This window comes from Mobula hypostoma, chromosome 11 (assembly GCF_963921235.1).
Source record: "Mobula hypostoma chromosome 11, sMobHyp1.1, whole genome shotgun sequence".
Classification (NCBI taxonomy): Eukaryota; Metazoa; Chordata; class Chondrichthyes; order Myliobatiformes; family Myliobatidae; genus Mobula; species Mobula hypostoma.
Window position 1 is genome coordinate 21,428,931 of NC_086107.1, and position 22,838 is coordinate 21,451,768.

Here is a 22,838-nt window from a genome sequence, read left to right on the forward strand (position 1 = left end):
CAGAGATCCCCACCACTCAGATCATGCTCCCTTCTCATTGCTGCTATCAGGTCGAAGGTACAAAACCTCAGGACGTGCATCAGCATGTTCGAGAACACTTACCAACCCTCAACCATCAGGCTCTTGAATAAAAGGGGATAACTACATTCAACTTCACTTGCCCCATCATTGAAATGTTCCCTATGAACATTCCCTATACCAATGATCTTACTTGCAAGGACTATTTATCTCATATTCTTGTTATTTATTGATATTTATTTACATTTGCATTTGCAGTTTGTTGTCTTCTGCACTCTGGTTGATCTTTCGTTGATCCTGTTACAGTTACTGTTCTGTAGATTTGTTGAGTATTCCCACAAGAAAATGAATCTCAGGGTCATATATAGTGACATATACGTACTTTGATAATAAATTTACTTTGAAATTTGAGTTTTAATGTTAAATTTACCAATTGCTGTAGTGGAATTTGAACTCCTGTAACTTACCCCTGATGCTATCGTATGGTCTTTGTTAGGTTTATTCTACAACCTGTCATCTTCCACCTACCCGAGTTCAGTTCCTTGTCCTGCACCTCCAGAACTAACAAACGAAAGACTTTGCTCACGTTAACTGCTGTGTAATGGCAGAGTTTTAGCCTCCTATGCATGGCTTTTCTATGTAGCAATTCCTAGGGCAAAGTGCAAAAATGCTGCAATGGTTTAGCTTGTAAGAAGGTTTAATCTCTTAAACTAAATACGTCACTCTCAAAATAATTTTGGTGACTCAAGAATAATTATTTGCCTTAACTTATATTGTGATCTCCTGATGACAGAAAATATAAATCTACAACTGTTTTACTTACCGAAAAAATTAAAAATAGGATCAACAAAATGAAAAGTTGTGGCAGGATATATACTGGATCAATACAAACATTGAATATCTTATCTTAAGAACCAGTGATATAAGAAGTGCACTTCAGTTTAGATACCTCAAACCAACTGATGCCGCAAAATAAAAACATTTGAATAAAAGGGAGTGTTTGACTTAGGACTTTATTTCTGTATTAGTAGGCATCACAGTAGTATAGTGGTTAGTATGTCACTATTACAGCTCAGGGAGTCAGAGTTCAGAGTTCAATCCCAGTGTCCTCTGTAAGAAGTCTGTATGTTCTCCCTGTGGAATGTATGCGTTTACACCGGGAGCTCCAGTTTCCTCCCATGATCCAAAGCTATAGCCAGTAGGTTAATTGGTCATTGTAAATTGTCCCATGATTAGGTTAGGGTTAAGTCTAGGTTGTTGGGGGTCGCTGGGGTGCCGCTGTTTGAAGGGTCGGAAGGGCCTACTGCGCGCTGTATCGCCAAATAAAATAAATAAAATAATTTTGTGTGTCATGCAAAGTAACGTAATCAAAATCAGTTGTTATAAGCAATGAAATATTTAATATGATACAAAATTGGTTCTGTGTCATCTCTTTATAGGAAGCAGATTTGTTTGGATATAGCTGCTTCTGTAGTAGTCTTATCCAGTGGAATTCATTTGAAGGGATGTAGCCTGCTGTCATTGTTGGCCACATGCTAAAGAGGACCTTAGCCATGGGTGTGAGTTCTACATCAACATAGGATGTGGCTGACTAGGTTAACTATTAGAGAAGATCACAATTAAGTTTTAGACTCAAATACTCATAAATAGCGAGAAATAGGCTCTGTGACTCACTGTGACCATGTCAACCATAAAGTTCCTATCTGTACTAATACCATTTCCCAGCCCTTAGGCCGTAGAGTAATAAACCTTTGAGATTCAAACATTTGTCCAGAAGCTCCTTAAATGTCCAGACTGTATCCACCTCCAACCACAATCTTCTTAGGTAGTGGATTCCAAATTGCACCCACCGTCTGGATGGACAGATTATTCCCCAGATCCTCTCTAACCACTTCCTCTCACTTAACCTATTTACTCTTCGCTTTATTTCTCTCTGGCTGATACATGTCTAAATAGGATCCTGCACCACCCAGTGTTGGCCTAACCATATCCCCATCTGCCCCTCCTGCACTTGGATTGTAACCCAAACTTCTCAACTGGCTAATCATGATTCTGCCTTATCCTGAGCCAAATCTCAAGGTCTCATATGTCCAAGTGACTGAGGCTCAGATTTCCTCTACCCATTTCAGACCTGCCATTACAGACTCCTGCTTCACGGCCACCACAAGGGATCCCAAAAGACCGGAGATGCTCAATCATTTCTGTATTGGGAGACCTGCAGAAGGAAAGACAATGCATAATGTCTGAGGACACAAGAGTAGAACAATATTGCTATAGAGGGCTTGGGTATGAAACAAGCAATTTCAACCAGGATCCATCATCAGGATATTGTTTTTCCCAGCCCAATATAATTTAACAGAGAACAGTGAAGAAGAGCTTCAATTCATCTTCATAGAAGATGCTGGCTGCTAAAACAATCAATATGACTGGCTACTCAAGCCAAAATTATTCAAATAGATAATATTAAAATAATTAAAAATGTGTTTTATACTGTAAATGAAAGGAAAGGAGAAATACCCCGAAGTGGGTCACATTGGATTAAGGAGTTATTAATTGGACTTGCTTAATCCAAAGAAAACAATTGTCATTATAAATTACACAATTTACCGCCGCATCAGACATAAAATGATGTTTTTATTAGATATATTGTAGTTCTATTCAAATAAATGGAACCATTTAACAACCAGCTGAACTATAAATAAAAGTAAAGACCTAGTACAGAGATGACAAACCTTCCTGAGAAGGAGTGCCCAAATTGGTAATAATTTTCCAAAGGATTCACTTGCAGGCTATGGTAATTTTGAGCAGATATTATCATTGATTAGTACATTAGTAACAATAATTGTGGAGTTTGAAGAAAAAGGTTAAGTCCTGTTGGTTATTTATGTGTATTGATTGCTTTACTATTAATAGAAGTATAACAGAGACAGATAGAAATCAATGAAGCATTTTAGAAAATGTTCAAAAATTATTAATATTAATCCTATTAAAAGACAATGAAAAATACCATATTTTCTAATATTATTACTGTTGTAATCAGTTACTATCCCCAAATACTGATATGTGCATTAGATCTGCAAGGATGCAAAATATATCATCTATCTAGTCGGTGCCAAGCCAGCGTGAAAAGTTACAATAGGTTCTTTTAAGAGACTCCTGGACAGGTACATGGAGCTCAGAAAAATAGAGGGCAATGGGTAAAACTAGGTAATTTCTAAAGTAAGGACATGTTCGGCACAGCTTTGTGGGCCGAAGGGCCTGTATTGTGCTGTAGGTTTTCTGTTTCTATGTTTGTAAGTGTGTATATATATATATGTATGCTAAATAGTTAAATTAAAAATAGTAGTGCAAAAAGAGAAATTGTAGGAAAAGAAGTGAGGTGTGGTTTATGGGTTCGTTTTAGTGAATCTGGATGTCCATCAATTGTTTTTTCCTGCAGCCTGCCTCTCCCCTATGACAACATTAATGTGAATTGCTGCTTTTTGGTTGTTGCAAAGAGAGACTTTGTAAGCTGGCACTCTTTACCGATAACTGTGCAGCAAAGTGTCAGAAGCTGTGTGCAGTATTTAATGCAGCCTCAACAGGAACAAAACACCATGCATTTTAAAGCGTAATCCTGGGTGTAAAACATGCTAAAACTTTGTTATACTTGATGCTATAGCCAAATTCACAACTGTTAAATGGGATTAGTGCAGATGGGTAACTGATGATCTGAAGGGGCTAGTTCTGTGCCATACAACAGTATGACTTCAGTGTTACATTGAATCAAAAATAGTACAATCCTATTCTCTGATCTTAACGGAGATGAAATACTTACCTCTGAACAAGCAGCAAAATGTGAATGAATTTTATAATATTTATTTTCAGAGAATTGCTTCCAGATATAATCAGAAAATACTGGGAAAGCTCGGCAGGTCAGGCAGCATCCCTGGAAATTGAAACAGTTTTGTTGACATTGAAGTCCAAGATTCCTCATGAGAATTGCCAGTTCTGATGAAGAATTCTTGTCATGGGAGTTCAAGTAATTGAAGAATCACATGGATCCCAAGCCTGTTACAAGTGCAAAAGTTTTATTATAAGTATTGTCACTGGTGGAAAGAAACCACATATCTTCTAGAGAACATCTTTACAAATCAAAAGAAAACATCGTTATTATACCATGTTATATTTCTTCACAGTTTATTATAAACCAATAAAATTAACAATTGATAATAAATATTGTATGCATATCTGACCAGGTGTCTTACAAATGTCAGGCATGGTTTAACTATCTTCTGCACTGAAGACAGAAAGCTCTGGCTCATCTCATGGTGGGCACCAGACACTCTGTTCACTGTCTCTGAGCCAAATCAATTGTTGTAATATTCCATGACCTTGTGTACCCAAATCAAAGTCAAAGCCGAGTTTATTTCCATTTGCAAAAGTACACGGAGGCACAGGTGCACTGAAAACATAAATTATACAGAATTCTTACAAGAAAGAACATAATTAAAACAAAAAAGGTCCATTTTAGCACAAAATGATGAAACAGGTCATAGTGTAGCTTCAATGTAGTGTTTAGGTTTGTCCCTGAATGCTTGAAGGATGCCTCAAAAAGGTGACGTTCATCACGAAAGACTCCTAACACCCAGAACATGCCCTCTTCTCATTGCTACCATGAGGGAGGAGGTACAGAAGCCGGAAGGCATACACACACTGATTCAGGAATAGCTTCTTCGCTTCGGCCATCAGATTTCTGAATGAACATTGAACTTCTGAACACTACTTCACCTCCTTTTTTTCTCTTTTTGCACTACTTATTTCATTTAACTTTTTAAAAATATATACATACTTCTCACTATAATTTACAGGGTCCCGGCCCTGGCACCCAGGAGGCAACATATCATCAGGGATTTTTGTTTCATCCACAGAAACTCCTTTCTGTTCCTCTGACCAATGAGTCAATGAGTCCCCTATTACTACAGCTCGCCTCTTCTCCCCACTTTCCTTCTAAGCCACAGAGCCAGATTCAGTGCCAGAGACTTGACCACTGTGGCTTTCTTCTGCTAGGTCACCCCCGCCCCCCCACAACATGACCCAAAGCAGTATACCTGTTGTTGAGGGGAACAGTCACAGGAATATTCTCCACTGGCTGCCTATCTCCTTTCCCCTTCCATATGGTCACCCAGTGACCTGTGTCTTGCACCTTGGCTGTAACTACCTCTCTATCTATCCCTCATCCACCCAAATGATACAGAGTTCATCCAGTTGCAGCTCCAAATCCTTCATGTGGATTGTTAGAAGCTGCATATGGACGTACTTCTTGCAGGTGTATTTGTCAGGGACCCTTGCAGTCTCCTGGCCATTCCACATCCCTCAAGAGCAGCATTCCACTACCCTACCTGACATTCTAACTACTCTAAATGTGCAATAAGAAAGAAAGAAAGAATAAATAATGAATTAATCAACCTGTGGCTTATGCCTCTCCTTGCCAAATCCTCAACTACCTACTTTAACACTGGCCCACTCACAGAATGGCCGCACCCATAATGACCGCTCCACTTAAATCTAGCTTATTTTTATTGGATCTTGCCAAGTGCTTAATTATGCACAATCCAATGTGATCCTCAGGATCTGTGGTGTGCAAAATGTGCTGACTGCCCCAGCTCGCTCCTTCTAAACTCTCCCTCCTTCTATGCAATTTAATATCTCCTCGGGAACTATGGTATGCAGAGTGCGCCAAATAGCTCTGCTTTTGCACCTCCAGTCTGTGGCTACTTTATTAGGTACACCTGAATGCCTGCTTGCTAATGCCAATATCTAATCAGCCTATCATGTGGCAGCAACTCAATGGATAAAAGTATGCAGACGTGGTCAAAGGTTCAGTTGTTTTTCAAACCAAACATCAGAATGGGGAAGAAATGTGATATAGGTGACTTTGACTATGGAATGGTTTCTGGTTCCGGATAGGCTGGTTTGAGTATCTCAGAAACTGCTGATCTCCTGGGATTTTCATGCACAACAGTCTTTAGAGTTTATAGAGAATGGTGTGAAAAAAAATCCGGTGAGCGGCAATTCTTTGGGCAAAAACTCCTCGTGAATGAGAGAGGTCAGAGGAGAATGGCCAGACTGGTTCAATCTGACAGAAAAGTGACAGGAACTCAAATAACCGTGCATTATAACAGTGTTGTGCAAAAGAGCATCTTAGCATGGACAGCACCTTAATCCTCAAAGTGGATGGGCTACAGCAACAGACGACCACAATCATATACTCAGTGTATATTCATTGTATATTGCATATCACTGTGTGTACATTCATATCAAGTTGCTTTTGGAAAAATGTTGGAATTCTTATGAATATTTTTTGTGCTAGTGGTGACAGACATTCCAGAGTTGGAGGCAGTTCCTGCAGTGCTGAAGGAATGGTGATGCTTTCCACATCAGGACGATGCGCAGCCTGGATTAAATATAATTGTGAAGAAAGCATGACAGAACCTTTACTTCCCCAGCAGTCTGCAAAGATTCAGCATGTCATCGAAAACCTTGGCAAACGTCTATAGATGTGCGGTGGGAAGTTTGTTGACTGGCTGCATTATGGCCTGGTATGGGAACACCAATGCCTTTGAGCGAAAAATCCTACAAAAGGCGGTGGACTCAGCTGTGTATATCCCAGTTCAAACCCTCCCAATCATTGAGCACATCTACATGAATCTTTGCCATAAAAAAGCAGCATCTCCATCATCAAAGATCCTCGTCACCCAGGCCATCCTCTTTTCTCGCTGCTGCCATCAGGTAGAAGGTACAGGTGCCTCAGGACTCTTACCACCAGGTTCAAGAACAGTTACTACCGCTCAACCATCAGGCTCTTGAACAAAAGGGGATAACTACACTAATTTAAGGACTCTCTTATTATGTTATTTCATGCTTGTTATTTATTGCTATGTATTTATATCTTCATTTGCATAGTGGTTTGTCCATTGATTCTGCTTATAGTTACTGTTCTATAGATTTGGTAGGTATGTCCGCAGAGAAAGAATCTCAGGGTTTTATGTGGTGACATGTATGCACTCCATAGTAAGTTTTACTTTGACTTTGAGTCTAAAGTGGTTCTATCAGTATTGTGATGCTCTACTGCCTTTTGATTCTGTAAGATATTAAACTTCTCGATTATTGGAAGTTCACTAACCGAGAAGAGAAGAATGTTCCAACTAGCTAACGTAAATTAAATAAATAGTAATATGACTTAGGCAGGCATGTTTGAATTTATATATTTATCTCCCTTGTTATTATAAGAGTGAAAATATTTTGTGACTTGATAGTTTGGAATCAATTGGGGCAAATGACAAGGAATGAAGTAATAGATTGTAAAGTTTTTGGTAATATCACAACAATGCCAAACTTTCGAAGAAGGTCGAATCAATGGTTCAATGGTTCAATTTAATATCAGAGAATTTATGCTGTATACAACCTGAAATTCTTACTCTTCGCAGACATCCATGAAACAAAAAAAAGAATGAACAACAGAAACATCAGAACCCCAAAAGCCCCCTTCCATGCACAAGCAGTAGTAAAAGCATCAAACCTCACCCCCCCCCCCACTTGCTCCAGCAAAATCCTCCAAATTGTTGAAAGTTAAATGTAAAAATCATGCTAAACTTTATTAACATTCCCAGTTTGGAGAACTCTTAAGTTAGCCTTGTGCTCATAATATCTATTATCCATAATATGCATTTCTAACATCTCTGCACTTTTAAATTGGATAATTTGCAACTCCATACCAGCATAATCATGGGCAGTAGAGAGACAATGTAATCTTGAACAAGTCAATTTGCAGGAAGCTTAATATGAACTGTTTAGTAAATAAGTAAGAAAAAATATTAAGACAATGTCCTGACTACCCGGAGCTTAATTGCCTGGAAAAGAAAGAGAAATAATGAGAGTAAAGCAACATGTCCTGTATCAGATCATTGTAAATATCCTTGCTGAATACGTAAACAGCAAATCATTGTGTATACAAATTCTTAGAGAATGTGAAGAATTTTTCCAAAGAATAATACTGTAGAGGAATATTATAAGAAGGATCCCAGGTGCATCACATAAAATTATGTAGTGAAATCAAAATATTAGTGTCAAAATAATTGGGAGGAACTTCACATTACTGATGGTGCTATAAACGTCTAATATCACATGAACCTTTTACAGTTCTATATTTCAAAAAGTTTCTGATTTAATGATATGTCTACAGCACGAGTGTTTCTACTCCAGGGTATAACCCTTTGCATCCATCCCACTGGAAAATTTGAACTCCTAATACATTTAGCTGCTATCTGCAGTCCAAAACTTTGCAATTGGTAGAGTCATAGAGCACTACAGCACAGAAATAGGCCCTTCAGCCCATCTGTGCCAAACTATAACTCTGCCTAGACCATCAACCTGCTCCCAGACCGTAGCCCTGCAGAACCATCCCATCCAAGAAAATGAATCGTAGTGTTGTATATGGTGACATATGTATTTAAACTTACTTTGAAATTTGAACTTATCCAAATTACTCTTGAATATTGCAGCACATTCCACACTCTCACCTCCCTCTGAGCAAAGAAATTCCCTTTCATGTTCCCCTTAAATATTTCACCTTCCACCCTTAACTTATGACCTCTAATTCTAGTCTCCCCCATCTTCAGAGGAAAAAGCCTCCCTGAATTTATTCTATCTATACTATGTACACAGTGCTAGTTGTAAAGGAGTTGGATTTTTTCAAAACTGAGAAGATTTTGAACACAAGGGATTTTTCTGGAGTTGAAGGCCAATCCCAAGGCGTACAGCAGGTGAATAAAACAATGATTCAAAGGAAAAGTAATCTAAAATATCAATGCTGTTTTCAGCCCGCTGAACATGTCAAGAGAAAGGGAAGTTGCATTGCCAAACAGAAGTACAAAGATATATATCTTGTAACAACTTAAACCGTCAGTGGGGGGAAGAAAACCTGATAATCTGATTGGATATGAAAATCGAAAACATCTACTCAAAGTGTCAGAATACAAAATCCACACATCTACAGTATTTAGTACTCAATATAGAGGCACTTTGTTACTGGATTCACCTGTGCAATGGTATAGTGGGACATATTTTATTGGAACTAAAGAAGCATTCTTTAGTGAAATGAATCAATTAAGTAAGATAAGAGAATTAACCCGATTTTATGTTTTTGATGCCTGTAGCTCTGAACTGATTGGAGAGCTCGTTATCATTATTTCTTTCATCAAAGCAGATTTTTACATAGATAATTTGAATTCCAGCACATTTTGCTTTCCTCAGGCTAAAGTTGTTATGGAGTTCAATGACATTGTGTAACATTTATTATAGAATAAATGAGATTTTAGACAGGGACATGAGTGAAAATGTAAGCATTTTCCTAGATGGTGCGTTTGTTGCTTTAAAATGGTTTGATTTCTATCTGTTCCACAGCAGTAAGTTACCTTAAACTCAAAACTCCATCTGCAATGTTAATTAATTTATAAAGTTCATCTCTTTTGAAATGTGATGATCTATATCAAATCGTGTTTGTGAAGCCTTTTAAATTTCAGCAACTGCTTCCTTCAAGTTTTTCATTAGGAACAAAACATTTTATAGGCAAGGAAATCTCATAGCTTGCACGAAGTCAGGGTTTCAAGTTGCAAAAGCTCATCAGGGAAGTATGTAAAAATATTTAATAACTGACTACATTTTTCAAGGTTTATTAGCCCTGGATGAAGAATTAAATCTTACGCCATGCTTTTAAATATAGTTATAAAAAGAATTATCTGAGAGTTTGTTCAATTATAATTGGGTATCTCATCAATCGCTTTGAATGTTTACATTGTGCAAAAACATACTGTGAAATGATCCTGTACATTATGTTAAACTCAATGTGGCAAAAAAATTGCAATCGTCTATCAAGTAACTGAAAAAATAAACAAATGCTGCAGGGACAGGAAATGTAAAATGAAAATAGAAAATGCTGGAAATATTTAACTGGGCAGGTAGCATCTGTTGGAAGAAAAACAGAAATGCCTCTCGACCTGAACATTATGTTTCTCTCTCCTCTTACAGATGTGATCTGCCCTGTTGAGTATTTCCAGTATTTTCTGTTTTTATTACAGAAGGCTATTATGCTTTGTATAGTAAATTTATTTTCTAAGCCCAGCTGGAGTCCGCTGGCAAAGCTAAAGCCCAGTGTCCGTAAATCCTCAAATCCACTGAAGGCTGGAAGGTGAGGCAGCCTATCTATCTTGACGTTGGAGGACAGTGTATGCGTGTGGATGCAGGGTGGGGGGTGGCTTTGCTGTTGGTGTTTTGTTGTTTGTTGTGTTCTGTGTTGTTTTGCCAACATGGCTCTGGGGCTGGATAGAGATAGTGCTGGCAAGTCACGGCGACGCTGCATAGGCAACAAATTACTGCAATCCACAGCCTGTGATTCCTTCTGGAAGCTGTGCTTTTGAACCATCTGTACGACCTGGTATTGAACTGGACTCTCAAGAACGGAGGTACGGTTGCAGCAACCAATGCTGGGGTGGACTTGGGATCAGATTGAATCTGCAGGGCCCAGGCCCAAGAGCAAAAAATGAACTGATGTTTGTCTATTGTTAGAGTGGACGTGATCAGATTGAAGCTGCAAGGCCCAGGCCTGAGAGTGTAAAATGAATTGATGTTTGGCCATTGTTGGAGTGGACTTGATGCTGGTTCAAAGCAATGCAGTCCAGGCCTGAGAGCGAGAAATGTTTGGTCAATTTAAACGCTGAGCCAGATTAAAAAGTTCAAGGTCTCAAGGCCAAGTGCGAAGGACAAATGTGCGTTCAGCTCAGTATTCTGTGAGATTTACTTGCCTCAGCGCTGAACTGGCTCCATGGCTGTGGACTCACTTTTGGAGACTCTGCGGTTCATGTTCTCTGTGTTATTTGTTTACTTTTTAATTGTTTGCACAATTTGCTCTTTTTTCACACGTTTGTTGTGTTCGTAAACCTGGCGGTGTGAGGCCTGAGGGTCCTGTACCACTTCCTTGTGGTAAACCATATATATATGTTGTAACTGGGTTACCTGTCTGGACACACCCCTCTGCTGACTGCTCCTGTGGCTCCTCCCACAGACCCCTGAATAAAGGTGATTGTGTCACTGCTCCTTCCTTCAGTCCAGGGGCAAATACTCAGCATGGTTGAGGTCACATTTTACTGCAAATAAAAGCCTTTCAGTATTTACTCTACTTCCAGTCTTTTGGAGTAACTGATAGTGCATCATTCCTGAAGGCAGCAGTGAGAAGAGAGCATGTCCTGTTTGGTGAGGGTCCCTGATGATTGATGCTGCTTTCTCCAAGTGTTTCATGTGGATGTGCTCAGTGGTGGGGAGGGCTTTGCCCATGGTGGACTGGGCCATATCCACTACTTTTTGTAGGATTTCCCATTCAAGGGCATTGGTGCTTCCATACCGGGCTGTGATGCACTCTCCACTGCACATTTATATAAGTTTGTCAAAATTTTAGATATCATGCCAAATTTTTGCAAACTCCTAAGGAAGAAGAGGCACTTCATCATTGCACTTGCATGCTGGGGCCAAGACGTCCTGCAAATGAATAACACAGAGGAATTTAAAGTTGATAACCCTTTCCACCTCTGATATATATATGTTCTGTCTTTATGTATCCTGAGGGATGCACTGAACAAAGACAGTATTCTGGCTGTATATTATATTATTGAATACTATTATAGTATGCAATAATATAACATACAGCCAGAATTGTGTCTTTGTTCGGTGCATCCCTCAGGATGCATAAAGTCAGAACATAGACCTATCAATCATATTGGAAAGAGAAAAGAATCATCGAACCCAGAGATCCTGCTGAGAATTAAAGCTGAATCTGATTTGCCATTTTCCATAATGTGCTATCCAAATGTAAATGCAGATACTGAGAAACAGATTGAATACATTTCCTTTTTTGGGAAAGGAAGTTACAAAGGATGGTGATGAATTCTACAGATGGACTTGCTTGATTATAACACCTTTGATATATGAAGAATAAAGTCTTTTTAAAGTGTAGTTATGGATGCAGGGAATACAGCTACCAATTTGCGCTCTGCAAACACTCACAAATGGCAATGTTGCAAAAACCATAGAATTATACGGTCCTGAACTGTCATATGGTCATCCAGAAACATGGATTTCCATAGATGCTGCGTGACCTGCTGAGTTCCCTCAGCATTTTGTGTGTGTTATCATATAATTTTGTTCCAAATGGCTATTGAGGATTTGGGGGGGGGGGGGGGAGGCATCAGAGGTAACTCACCAGCTCTTTGTAATAGTACAATATTTTTTAAAGCTTGGGTCAAAGGAGAGAACAGACAAGGCAACAGTTTAACATTATATCTAACGAAGTACCTCCAGAGTTTAGATGTGCCTCAGAACAACACTGGAATTGTGGCTTAGAATTTTCTCCTTATCATATATTTAAAAGACATATGGTATGGTGTGGTGTGAAAACATGGCACCTTCTGACTCCGAGATAGGAAGCGACCAAACTTACAAAAGATAAGTGACCTCAAAAATTCAGTTTGCTGTCATGAGTAATTCTGAAAATGTATATCATATAATATAATTTGATCAGGTTAAATAAATTATGTTATAAAAGAGAATGATAACCCATAGGGCTTTCAAGGAAATGAATGGACTGGCTGGAGAGGGAAAATAGGATTCCTCAGGCTATGAGAACTGGATGAATGTGGTAATAGTGAAAACTAAATTAGCATGGATTGCAATATGAGTGATGAGACAATTGTAGCTCTGCAAATTTTTATGTAGTTCACATATCTCGGCAGTTAGGAACAGTACAAAGGGAGTCAAGTTTTTCTCTACAACATTCTTTCCTCCTTATTTTGCAGTTTTTTTTTCAGGACTGGGGATGATTACTTTCCCTATAGTTTTGTGGGTTCTAAGGTGTCTGATGAGGCCAGACTGGAATTATAGACTTCAGTGAGAGCCTGATGTGATGTGTAACTGGATAGTTTATGAGACGGTGCACTCCTTTTAGCTTTTTTGTAAGATTTGTTTGTGGCCTCTTCACAGCATACTGGGTGCTCCCTCTGCACTCTGAGTTGATGTGGATCAGGAATGCACAAGAGACTGCAGGAATGTCAGACTTCTCCATGGATCTTATAGATGTGTATAAAATCATGGGGGTTTAATTAAGATGAATACACTCAATTCATTTTCAGGACTGGGGAATTAAGAATGAGAGGACACAAGTTTACGGTAAGAAAGGGAAGCTTTCAAAGAAACCTGAGGGGCATCTATTTTACACAAAGAATTGAAATCCAAATCAGAACTAGGTTTAATATCACCCATATAGGCCATGAAATTTGTTGACTTTGCAGCAACAGTACAATGCAATACATATGTATTTTTTTTCTCTCATCTCTTGTGGGTAGTGTGTATATGTATTTTCGTTCAATCTTGGGTCCTCTACCAGAGGCCTGGGAGCTTAAGTGTTCATATATATAATATATGAAATAGCTAAAGTAAATAAGTAGTGCCAAAATAAAAATTTAAGAAGTAGTAGGGCAGTGTTCATGGGTTCAATGTCCATTCAGAAATCGGATGGCAGAGGGCAAGAAGCTGTTCCTGTCAGTACCTCCAGTTGAACTTTGTCTTTTTGTGTGTTTTCCCCCAGCCATCAGTCTGTGGTTTTGTATTGTCATGGGCTTTTGTTTGTTTTCGTGCCCCATGTGCTCCTGTCCCCGCTCCTGCTCTACTCTGGACCCTGTATTACTGATTACTCTGCCTTTCACCTGTTTCTCATTATTACCTGTTTTGCTGCCATTTCTGTCTTATTGTGCCCCACCTATCACCTACCTCTCTGTTTATTGCTCAGTGTATTTCAGTCCTGTGTTTTCACCCGTTTGTTGCCTGATTATGCCAGTGAATTTTCCTGAGCCTTTCCAGCATTCGTATCTGTATCTGTATCTGTATCTGTCCGTCTGAATATTGACTCTGCCTGTTTCCCAGTTCTGGTTTTTAGAGTTCTCTGGATGTTTTGATCGCTGCCTGAACTTTGAAGCTGACTTGGTTTGTACCTCAGGATCTGTTACTCAATGAATATCACTGTGCACAGTAAACTGTGCTCGATGAATATCACAGTGGGTCTGCAATTGGATCCCTGCTCCAGCGCCCTGACAGTTCTTGAATCATTCAGTTTGTGCCTTCAGTCTCCTGTACCTCCTTCCTGAGGGTAACAATGAGAATAGGGCATGTCCTGGGTGATGGGGGTCCTTAATAATGGAAACCACCTTTTTGAAGCATCGCTCCTTAAAAAGGGCCTATTTTTGTGCTGTATGACTCAATAACTCTATGAGGCTTTTTAAATTATGAAGACACGCAGTCCTCTTTTATTGTCATTTAGTAATGCATGCATTAAGAAATGATACAATATTTCCTCCGGTGTGATATCACAAAACACAGGACAGACAAAGACTGAAAAAACTAACAAAGCCACATAATTATACATATAGTTACAAAAGTGCAAAAATACCATAACTTGTTGAAGAACAGTCCATGAGCACAGTAAAAAGTTCAAAGTCTCTCAAATGTCCCACATCTCACGCAGACGGGAGAAGGAAGAAAAACTCTCCCTGCCATGCCCGACCACAGTCGGGCTCTGTGTCGTCCGAAAACTTCAAGCCTTCGATCAGCTCTCCGACACCGAGTACCGAAAACCATCTCTATCCGAACGATTCGACCTCAATCTCGGTCGCCAACAGCAGGCAAAGCCGGGGATTTTGAGGCCTTCCCTCCGGAAGATTCTCGATCGCGCAGTACAACAGCAGTGAACAGGTGTTTCAGAAATTTCTCCAGATGTTCCTCTGTGCTTCCACGTCTGTCTCCATCCTTAAACCTTTTACTCTATCCATATGGGAATTGTTTCTGTGACAAAGCTTGGAACCACTATCACGGCTTGAGATTGACCTGGCCTAACCTATGGAACTAGTTGAATGTAACCACAATGCTAATCTGAGGACATTGGTCTGTAAGAGAACATTAACATTGTTATGCAGGTCCTTCCAACAACCACTTGCTGACAAAATGTCATCAGTATAAAGAGTGCACCCTTTTCTCTCTTCATGCATCACAATGACTATATCCTCCCAATTGACATTCGACATTAAACAGTCCATGGCCTCCTCTTAAGTCATGATGAGGCCACACTCAGGTTTTTCTCTCCAGTCCTAATGAAGGGTCTTGGCCTGAAACGTCAGCTGTACTCTTTTCCATAGATGCTGCCTGGCCTGTTGAGTTCCTCCTGCATTTTGTGTGTGTTGCTTGGATTTCCAGCATCTTCAGATTTTCTCTTGTTTGTGATTTCCTCCCAATTTTTTTTTTAAATTTAAGTCATGGGATCAAACCTAGTTCAATGAAATGTTTCAAATGGACATGCCAGGAGCAGCACAAGATGTACTGAAAAAGAAGATGTAATCCTGGCAATATAGAACAGAGGATCACGTATGTGCTGAACAGTACAAATAGGTCATATGCAGAGCTGCACTATGACATAGCTACAAGATCCAAGATCTACAGTCATTCCACGTCTGGTTGTGAATAGAGTGGATTATTAAATTGATAGTGGCTGGAGGCCAAGAACAACACTACCCACTTTTATAGAGGGATGCAACATATAATGTTAATCTGTGTCCTGATTCAGGATCTCAGCCTGAAACAACGACTGTTTATTTGATGTGACCTGACCCGAGGAGCTCCTCCAGCACTTTGTGTGCATTGTGCGTCATCTGACAAGGCTGAAATATTTTCCATTATGTTCAGCTGGCAAAGCTGAGTAGATGATCATCTTGGCTTCTTCTTGAGATCTCCACCATCACAGAAGCTGGTTTTCTGCCAATTCAATTCACTCCACATGATATCAGAGGTAGCTGAGAATATTAGATACAGCAAAGACACCAGATATCATCCTGGCTAGTGTTAAAGGTTTGCGCTCCAGAATTAGCTGCTCCAAGCTGTTTTAATTTCACAATATTGACACCTACCCAACAATGTGTAAAATTAACTATGTCTGCCCTATCCAGAAAAGACAGGACAAATATAATCTAAGTAATTACTACTTAATCACTCCACAGCAATCATCTGCAAAGTAAGGAAAATGTCATCAACAATGCAGTCAAGCAATACTAATCAATACTCAATATGGGTTCTGGACCAATAAAGTACTGCCAATGATCATATTCATTGTTGTAGATGTGCACAACTACATAGATATTAAATAAAAGCATGCACACTGGAGATGGCTTTAACTGGTGTATTCACATGCAGTGAGAGAGAGAGAACAATGTGCGTATGTAGACAGCAGATCAATATGCATGGGCAGATCAATATGTCATGCTATGGGGGGGATCATTGCTCCAAAAGAAATAGATCCATATATTACACTTCCTCCCCCTTTAAATTAATGCCCTTTATCATGTCATTAATCTCATTTAGCCCCTTCAGTTTGCCGTTTGATTGCATTTATTATATTAACAGCCAGAAGATCCATTTTATTTAAGTGGAAAGAGTCTAATCCCCCTAATACATTTCAATGGTTTTCCCAAACTAGAACATGTTTAAACTTGGAAAAAATTAGGAGTGGTATTATCGATCCTTCGATTAAATTTGAAGAAACTTGGAGGCCATTTATTCAACATTTTCATATGATGTAAGCTGACCTTTCCTGAATCCTTTTTAATAACTTTTTGTTTGTGTGTAGAGGAGCAGAGTTAATGACAAATAATGATTTTAACCGATGAAACATGGCAGCCCAGCTTTTGTTTTGTTTTGTTTTGTTTTTGTTTTTTTTTGGTTTTTTTTAGTGTAGGGGGACTTATTTTTTGTATTAAAATTTTTTGAATCTTTTTCATGTTCAGTTATTAATAGATTGGGAGGCTTAAATAACATATGTTCCTCGGGGTCTGTGTCTATATATGTTAACCGTTATTAATGTAATCTTGATCTCTTTGTATCATTATCGTAGTCAAGTTTATCAATTTAAAACTTTATTAAAAAATTGAGAAAGAAAGATTAATGCAACATAAAACTGTATATGTACAAAATACTCAATTTCCCTTTCATTAATCCATATCCCAAATAAACATGCTTTTACCATAGCAGTCCATAACTAACTTCACAGTTCTACAGACTCAGTCTTCTGGGTGGTGCTCTGCTTCTTTCAGGATAGAGCCTTGGGTCCTGTTGAGTGGCATCAGGTTTGGCAGGTGTCTTGTCAACAACAGCATTCTCGGTTTCCGGTGTCATGTTGCTGTCAGTGATATCATCACTGAGAGGTAAGTCCGGTGATTGTTATATGTCCGTCTTGCTGGATGCAGTCGACTCAGGTGTGGTCTTTGATTAAGCATCCAGTACCTGGTCCATATGACGTCTCCATGTCTGATCTCCAATATCCACTGTGTACATCAGTGGTCCAGTTTTTGTGGCTATCCTACCAGGTATCTACTTGTACCCTCAGTAATCATGTGTTAGGTCTTCCTATCCAATCTCGAAGTGCCTTGCTGCTTCACTTGGCAACAGGCTGAACTGCTCATTCTGTACTTCCCTCTGTAGATCTGGTTTCAGGAGGTCTATGTGAGATCTCAGATTCCTGTTCATGAACAGCATTACAAGTGTTTGATTTGTCGTCACACGAGCAGATTTCCGATACACAAAAATGAAGTTGTCTACCTTGTACTGCAGAGAAATGTCCTCCTTGTCCACCACATTAATGGACTTCTTGAAGGATTGGATAAACCTTTCAGCTAACCCATTCATTGCTGGGTGGTGAGGAGGTGACTTGAAATGTCTGTTGCCACTTTTCTTCATGAGCAGTCGGAATTCTTCTGACATGTACTGTGATCCATTGTCATTTACAATTTGTACAGCTAAGCCATTTCTGCCGAAAATAGTCCACAGAGTGAAGACAGTCTTTGCAGAGGTGGTTGACTTCATCGTATAACCTTCAGCCACTTCAAACATCCACAGCAATCAGAAACATGGAGTCCATGAATGGCCCAGCAAATTCAATATATACTCTATGCCATGGTGGTGACGGCCACTCTCACGGGTGTCACAGTGCATTTTGAACTTTTTAGCATCCCAAACAGCTTTTGGCCAAATCTGTTTATCTATTCCCGGCCACGCACGTAGCTTCAGGTGAGAGTCTTCATCTTGACTGTACCCAGGTTTCCTTCATGCAGATTTTGTAACACTGGTGCACCGTTTAGAGGGACTCACCACACAAGATCCACACATCAGTGTTCTTTGACTTACCGACAGTTGGTCTTGCCTCGCTGAGAACTCTGGAAGTATAGGATTGCCATGAGCTAGCCATGCTTACACAGTAATTTAAAACATTTTTGACAATGTTGGGTTATTCCTTACTTCACTTGGTATTTAGGAATTTGTTACTGGCAACTGGTCCACCAATGCGGTGTGGAACACATCTGCTGGGTCACGGTATGAAGACTTCTTTTTCATCTGCCAGTAGTGGAGGACGTGACAAGCCATCAGTGTTGCTGTGTTGTTTGGTACCCTTGAACTTAATTCCATAAGAGTGGGCTTCATGAATAGTGCCCAACACTGTAGCAGTTCCAATACTGTTTGTTCCAAACGTCAAAGATATGTATTCGATCCTTTATTAGCAATCTTGAAGCGATGAAACTTAAGTGTACCCAAGTGTAAGTTAAGTGTATTTGCGCATTCAGCAACAGTTATGACATCCATCAGTCCCCAGCTGGAAACTACTCAGAAGAAAGCATGAAGACGCAACTTATTCCCTTCACTTTTACCACGTCCCCACTCATGTGACTAGTTACTATAATAAACATGCAACACAGTATACAATGCAGGTAGGGAACAGATGCTTTGCTCATACATGCCAGCCTCTAATTATTATCCTATAATAATTGCAACTACATACTACCAAGACACAAGAGACTTGAAATCTCAACGTTCACACAAATGTCCACTTTTTGATAAACAGACTATCCTGGATCATTACCTTCTCCTGACGGCATTCAGGAAAATCTGTCTTGAATGGCTGCTGCCAAAGCTCTGGTGAAAAATGATATCATATCCATTAAATAGGGGCCGTGGACAATTCTGATTTGATGGAGATGGATGTAAAAGCACAGAAGAACATCTGGAAAAATTTCTGAAACGCTCATTCGCTGCTGTCGTTACTGCGTGGTCGGGAATCTTTCGGAGGGAAGGCCTCAAAATCCCCAGCTTTGCCTGCTGTTGGTGACCGAGATGGAGGTCGAATCGCTCGGACAGAGATGGCGCTCAGTACTCGGTGTCGGAGAGCTGATCAGAGCTCGAAGTTTTTGGATGATTCAGTCGGACCGTGGTCGGGCATTGCAGGGAGAGTTTTTCTTCTTTTTCCCATCTGCATGAGATGTGGGACATTTGAGAGACTTTGAACTTTTTACTGTGCTCATGAACCTTCTTCATCAAGTTATGGTATTGTTGCACTGTTGTAACTTTATGTTATAATTATGTGGTTTTGTTAGTTTTTTTCAGTCTTGGTCTGTCCTGTGTTTTGTGATATCACACCGGAGGAAGTATTGTATCATTTCTTAATGTATGCATTACTAAATGACAATAAAAGAGGACTTCGTGTTTTCATAATCTAAAGTTCAAAACTGAAATCCCGTTTACTGTCAGCTCTGGTTGAACATAGTCTCTTCCACCACCACAGTCTCCTTTCAGTGGTCCATTAACAGTCTAACCCAGCATTGTTCTCATTGCATAAGCTCCATCATTAACACTGCAAGTCACTTGCAATGGCTCCAATGCCTTGGGCAGATTCACCTCTATTTTCAATTTCCAGCAAATGATTGATCTCCTTGTGGACGGCCATATGTTCCTGTGTATAGATGTTAGGCAGTTCAAAATAGTTTTCACTATCTAAGCCAGCCACTTCCAATCCTGAAATGATGTAGCTACTCATGACCGTCTCTTGACCTATGGTGCGTAAGAGAATGCATGTTCGTTTTCCTGTTCATGAGGCTCTCTGTACAGAACACTGCTGTACTTCCTTGATCTAGGAAAGCATAAGTAATAATTGTCTTGTTACTCATCTTGTACTTCATCTGAACGGGAATTATAGGAAGTTTGCAATCATGATCAGCAGCCCCATAACGCCAATAGATAACAGAGCGTTACTCGCTGCTACGTTTGATTCATTCATGGCTTGTTTTGAATCTTCACTCTTTTCTTCAGAATGAATATGAACCATGCTGGGATGCTTGCCACTGCGATCCTTGCTGAAGTGTCCTGTATGCATGGCATTACAACAGCCTTGAAGAAAGACTGTAATCTTGACGTGCATTTGGGTCAAGAAAGAGCATTTTCCATGTAGGCCGCAGCAATTTTGCGCTCTTCACCAAAATGTTGCTGTGGTCTTTAGGTATCCCTGCTCTGGGCTGTCTTGCTGGTAACATTTGACAGAGCCTCTACAGTAACCTCCAGTGAACTACTTGAGAAAATAGAGTCAGTCATCATAATCATCAGTCTTACATTCAATGCTATTCTTGAAAGCCTTCATAAATGAATGATGCTTCAATGGATTGCCATCATAGGTTTGAATTTCTCCTTTAGGCAGAGATGCAATGCATTAAGCTTGTTATTTCCTTTCGCTTTCTTTTAGCCTCCAGCGCAACATTTAAACCTTTATCATCTGTCACTATACTGTGAATTAGTTTCCTCAGAAGCACTTTATGCTATTGGATATGCCTTTGGGTTCAGTATGCCTCCTTGGTGCATGCTGAAAGCTAACAGCCTGAACTAACCCTTAGGGTTCAAACTTGCGGCTCCTAGACAATTGAGGAACAAATGTATCCATATTGACCTCGAGAATGTTGGACATCATCTGTGCCATCCTAACACAGGAACTGACCTGCTGGAGCACATTTAGCACCCACAGCACGTGAAGCCTTTAGCACTTTATCTCTGGCCATCTTGGCTGCAATTTCTTCCTGGAACGTATGTTGATCCACCTTCCTCCGAAGTTGTTCCACCATCTGCTCCTGGTTTCTCCAAAGCTGTTTCGGCTTTTCTTCCTGGCTTCTCCAAAGCTGTTCCATCTTTACTTCCAAAGAATGTTTATCCCACAATATTTGTTTCTTTGCGCGTAAGTCAGCTAAATCATCCTCCATTCTAATGCATGCTGATGAGGTATCAGACATACGGGATGCTCTGCTAGCAAGACAACCTACTGCATGCACAGTTGACGTGTTGTCTTCAAAGTGTATTTCAGTCTGGAAGTCATCAGCTTTATAAGTACCTCATGCACCGTAGCTTTATAAATATTTTCATTTTCTCCAGCATCTTGCTCTTGAACCACGTATGTTTGTTTCAGCCATTGTTCAGCTTTTGCTATGACAGTATTTAATAGGTTTCAATATGTACATTTAATGTCAGAGAAATGTATACAATATACATCCTGAAAATCTTTATCTTCACAACCATCCACGAAAACAGAGGAGTGCCTCAAAGAATGAATGACAGTTAAATGTTAGAACCCCATAGCCCCCTCCCACGCACAACTAGCAGCAAAGCAACAACCCCTCCCCCACCAGCAAAAAAGCATCAGCGCCCCCCCCACCGAGCACTCAAGCATGCAGCAAAGCATCAATAAAGACACAGAGTTGCAGTACCTCAAAGACTACTCATTCATCCAGTAATTCGGCAAAGTTTATAATGTTTTCAGTCTGTTTATCTTGCCCAGAGATAGGTATTAAAGACAACAGCAAGTTATATTGCTTAGCAACATCTTCACGAAGAATTTTTAAATCATCCAAGTGATATTGCAGCTGTGAAACATTTTGGTCTACATGTAAAAGGTTTCTAATTACTAATACTAAATCTTTTAATTTTTTTAAACAATTTTATTATAGTCCTTTCTAAGGTTGTTAATTCTAGCTGCCAAAGCTTTCACAATAAGTTTAATTTCTCTCTTAGTCTTGACTTCAAAGTCACTGCTTCCAGCTTGACTGATGTCATTTTCCAAATGCGGAAACCAGACAAAACAATGACAATTCAAATCAGCTGTCAGCAACTGAAATACTTCAGCATTTCAACAGAACCAAGCGCCAAACTCTCAGGCAAGCACCACTACGCAGTTTACAGTCCCCAATTGGTAAGCAGCGCTGACCATTCAAAATTATGTTCCAAACTGACATGCACAACATGAATCAACACAAGGTCATTACTTGCCACAAGCTGCTCCAGGCTGTCGTGTTTCTGATTGGTGCTTTGGATATGTCCGAATGCTAATGAACATTTGGTAATACTGTCAAAAGCTTTTGTTGATAGAACGTAGCAGCCAAATCTAACCAAAACAAGTTGCCATTGCTGGCAATCCCCGTGGATTTGTTATACTTGTATGACGAGCCTCAGTTCCAATAACAACTGTTCCAAAAGTCAAAGATATGTATTCAATCCTTCATTAGCAATTAGCAAACATACAATCTTGAAGAAATGAAACTTATGCATACCCAAGTGTAAGATAAGTATAATTGAGTGTTCGACAAAAGATAGGACATCCATCGGTCACCAGCTAAAAAGTGCTCAGAACAAAGCATGAAGATGTAACTTATTCGCTTCACCTTTAGCAAGCCAACACTCATGTGACTAGTTACCATAATAAACGTAAAAAATGTGCAAAACACAATACAATGCAGATAGAGAACAGCTGCACGGCTCCTACAGAGCTCAATAATTAAAATATAACAAAGGCAATAAACATTTCTGCTATACCCATTTTAATGTATTCTTTTGGC

General features: G+C 39.6%; 1 protein-coding gene and 1 long non-coding RNA gene across 4 annotated transcripts in view; one reads left to right on the plus strand and one right to left on the minus strand.

Moving 5' to 3' along the window:
- The window catches only part of luzp2 (leucine zipper protein 2), a 427,971-nt gene that overhangs the window by 55,987 nt on the left and 349,146 nt on the right, over nucleotides 1-22,838 (plus strand). The gene's annotated exons all lie outside the window — the stretch shown is intronic.
- Nucleotides 1,445-22,658, minus strand: LOC134353617 (uncharacterized). 2 transcript variants are annotated; one of them, XR_010019644.1, is made up of 3 exons: nucleotides 22,554-22,658; nucleotides 3,836-4,068; nucleotides 1,445-2,233 (listed from the first exon to the last, which is right to left on the minus strand). It is a non-coding gene; the product is annotated as an uncharacterized LOC134353617 (long non-coding RNA). The 2 variants fall into 2 exon arrangements; XR_010019645.1 differs by lacking the exon at nucleotides 22,554-22,658 and adding an exon at nucleotides 22,269-22,415.